This window comes from Vulpes lagopus, chromosome 2, assembly GCF_018345385.1.
Source record: "Vulpes lagopus strain Blue_001 chromosome 2, ASM1834538v1, whole genome shotgun sequence".
NCBI lineage: Eukaryota > Metazoa > Chordata > Mammalia > Carnivora > Canidae > Vulpes > Vulpes lagopus.
In genome coordinates this window covers 48,924,678-48,928,768 of record NC_054825.1, presented here as the reverse complement: position 1 = coordinate 48,928,768, position 4,091 = coordinate 48,924,678, and the positions used below count along the sequence as shown (strand labels likewise).

The 4,091-nt window shown below is 42.3% G+C and overlaps 1 non-coding gene across 1 annotated transcript; it reads right to left on the bottom strand.

Moving 5' to 3' along the window:
* Window positions 1–274: 274 nt before the first annotated feature.
* Window positions 275–381, bottom strand: LOC121485913. Its single transcript, XR_005986417.1, has one exon. It is a non-coding gene; the product is annotated as a U6 spliceosomal RNA (small nuclear RNA).
* Window positions 382–4,091: the final 3,710 nt, after the last annotated feature.

Below are 4,091 nucleotides of genomic sequence, written 5' to 3'. Positions count from 1 at the left end.
CATTTGTTATTTTCTGTTTAAATTATTTTTCTTATGATAGACATCTCTTTAATTTAATTAAATTAATTTATTTGACAGAGAGCATAAGCAAGGGGAGTGGCGGGCAGAGGGAGAGGGAAAAGCAGATCACTAAGCAGGGAGCCTGATACAGGGCCTGATCCCAGAACTGTGGGGTCATAACCTGAGCCAAGGGTAGATGCTTAACTGACTAAGCCACCGAGGTGTCCCTTATGATAGCCATCTTAATGTTTGTGAAATGGTATCTCATTGTGGATTTTTTTTTTTACACCTCATGAATTTGTATGTCATCCTTGTGCAGAGGCCATACTAATCTTCTCTGTATTGTTCCAATTTCAGTGTATATGCTGCTGAAGTGAGCACTCAATGCGGTTTCAATTTGCATTTTGAATTACTCACTCTTAAAGGGCAAATTATATGGTACGTGAATTATACCTCAATTTTAAAAACTATTCATTGAGAGACCCTTGTGCACTGAGTACACCTGATGTCCAGATCTTGGTTTCTAAGCATCTTTCATCACTTAAAAAAAAAAAAAAAAAAAAAAAGCCAATTTGGGGTGGAGAAAGTTCCAAGGTGAGCCTGGGACATTTCATTGTACCAGAAAGCAAGGAAATGCTCAATGATGGGGTGTGTCTAAAGGTCACTGGCCAAATTTGGGACAACTTGAGCATCAAAATTAGTAATGACTATACTTGTAAAATATTGTAAAAATAACAATCCATGAATTCATGGTAATAAAAAGGAGAGAAAGTGGTGATTCTTTACAGAAGAGTGTTAGCTAATAAATGTAAAAGGAACTAGAGAATTTAGAAATCACCATTTTGCAATTCCTAATGAAATAATTGGTTCAAGCAAGGATTTGGTAATAGATGCTACAACCATTAAGTGAACAATTATTACAAACTGGTATCATATCATCTCCTGTATTACTTTTAATTGCAAATGGAAACCTATGCCTTTGCAATGGAGAAATCTGGCAATTCCTACTTTTTAAAAATTAATTAATTAGTTAGAGTAATCTCTGCATCCAACGTGGAGCTCAGACTCACAACCCCGAGATCAAGAGTCGCTTGCCCCACCGACTGAGCCAGCCAGGAGTCCCTGGCAATTACTACTTTAAACATGTGATTAGTTCAACACCATGAATCATAGAAAAACCTGACTTATGTGCTTTCTAATATGATGCAATAGTAAGTACACAATGAATCTTACTAAAAATGTGTGGCCTGAATGTAATCAACCTTCTCTAGACCCCCTCTTCATTTTCTGGGGATTCAGGGGATAGTGGGACAAGTTAAAGGGCACCATGTAGAATATTCTACAAGGTACTTGACCGCAAATCTTCAAAAAGTCAAGGCCACAGAAAAGGGGAAAGAAACAACAGCAAGGGACTGCTGTAGATTAAAAGACACTTAAGAAACCTCATTAAATAATAGCAAAGAGAACAAAACATCACACTTGTTCAGTAAGGGTCTACTGCTGGCTGCATGTAGATTTTGTAAATGGGTGCTAACATTATGCAGGCACATTATTTATCATGCTTTAGTGATAAAACTAAAATATTTATTTTTAAAACTTGTTAATGAATGGAAAGTTTTATTGCAATTCTCTATCGTATTCTCCCCCTATGGGAAAAGAAATCATAATCACAGAAATGGCTGTCCTTGAAAGCATATAATATAGCATGCACTTCAAGAATTTTGTATGATTTATCACTAAATCACAGATTCAGCCTGGAAGAAAATAGAAATGTATGGAACAATTTTTCATTTCACTGGGCATGCAAACCCCTTCCACCTGTTAATGTCATTAGCTGCAGGATGGGCCACTCCATAACATAATATTTCTAGACAAATGAAGCTTTTAAAATAGCACTGCCCAAAGAAATGTAATGTGAGACACAAATGTAAACCCATATACAATTTTACATTTTTAATAGTTTTTTTAAAAAGTAAAAATAATTTTAATAATATATTTCATTTAAAACAATACATCCAAAACATCACTTCCATAAGTCATCAATATAAAAGTCATTAAAAGACATTTTACATTCTTTTATTGTACTGTTTTTGAAGTCTGGTACATAATTTATACTTCTAGCTCATTTCAATTTGGACTGGCCACACTGCATATACTTAACCAGTGGCTTACATGTGGGACAGTGCAGGTCTAAAGTAATAAATGCTGAATTATTGAATCTAAATAGAGTTGGTTTTAAGTGCTACAGACGATGGGACACCTGGGTGGCTCAGTGGTTGAACTTCTGTCTTGGGCTCAGGTCGTGATCCCTGGGTCCTTGGATCGAGTCCTGCATCAGACTCCCTGCCTGCTTCTCCCTCTGCCTGTGTCTCCACCTCTCTCTCTGTGTCTCTCAAGGATAAATAAATAACACCTTTAAAAAAAGATTTAAGTGCTACAGATGACTGGTATCAAATACAAAATTTTCAAAACTGAACTTTCCTAATACATACGTTTGCTTTGGCACTAGATATTTTTCTTCCCCCAGGGGCCAACAACATAAGCTGAAAAAATATTATTTACCTACCACATGACCAACATCTTTGCATTTAGGGTAAAAGAGTGGCAATAACAGTTGGGATGAAAAGACCTCCAGTTTTTACACATATACGTTCAAAATCATTAAACACTAAGCCAGCTTATAACGCAGTTTGCCATGAGTGTCTGGATGCAAGGGAGATAAATGTCCCAAATTCTCCCTTCAGAGCAAGCCTTGGCTTTCTTCCTTTTAGATTCTCAGCCGCAGGCCCTAAGGCACCAGCAGGTGGGCTGATAGGGGCTCTCCCTTTTTCTCTGCCCTGCCTCAGGGACACCACCAGATCTGTGCTTTGCCGCGTCCCTGCCTCACAGACCTGTAGGTGCAGCAACGCCACCTCCTTGTGTCTCAACCATCCTGGAGGGAAGGCTGCTATTATCTGCCTTCCCAGCGACTCAGGCTCGCCCCGATGGTCCCCTTTCCATCCAGTCGTTTCCCGCAGGTAAGACCCCCTGCCCTCTGTCCATCTGGGGAGCTAAGTGCTAGCCGCCCTTCCTGGCCTGCTGTAAATGTCACGTCCCTAAGGAAGCTTGCTGTCCTGGCGGTCAGCCAGCTCCTCTCACCCTTTGTGCCCAGACTGAGTCGCTTGTCCACTGCCGTTCACCTAGCTGGTGGTTGTCCCCAGGTGTATCTTACCTTGCTTGTGAGCCTGCAGGGGCGAGATCATGGTGTCCTGCGGACTGCGGCCTCCTGCCCGCCTCGGCTGCTGGGGCTGCCGTGGGCACTCGGGCATAGAACCGCCTCCCCAAGCCTTTGCCACAGCGTGCAGATGCCTGCAAAGTCCAAAGACGTGCATAATTCTTGCTTAAGAATTGAATTCTAAATTCAACTTAAGAAAAGTATGCGTGGCACTCATGGTGACTTTGGCACAGAGCAAAGATCAGGGCCGTGGAAGACATTGGCCTTTTGGGAGACTCTCAGCTTCACCCTGTTCTGTGTCCACGCCTGGTGCCATGTGACTCTGCAGCTCCACACCATCATTTCCCCAGCCTTGAATCTGGGCTGGCCACACCACTTGCTCTGGCCATTCGCATGAGTCACCTGGGTGGCTCAGTGGTTGAGTGTCTGCCTTTGGCTCAAGTCATGATCCCCGGGTCCTGGGATTGAGTCCCACTTCGAGTCCTGCTTCTCCCTCTGTCTCTGCCTCTCTCTCTGTGTCTCTCATAAATACAATCTTTAAAAAAATGAATGAGAAGAGACAAAAGGGTCAGTGAGGACCCTAGGCCACCAAGTAAACATGATCAGTGTGGACACAGTGGGAAGAGAGGAGAGTTGGCTGTCTGGGCCCCCATAAGCCTGTCTGGCTCTGCTAGTAACCCAGCAGGATCCCTAGGGTGAAGCCCTTTACCTCCTGCGTCTTGGTTTCCTCCTCTACAAAATGAAGAGATTCAACCAGGATAATGTTGAAGAGTCTTCTAGATCTTTATCATTTCACGTGCATGAGAACTATTTCCACATATGTATTATGTACAGGCGTTCTCACGGAACTGGTACCAGCCACTGGGGAAACCGAGAG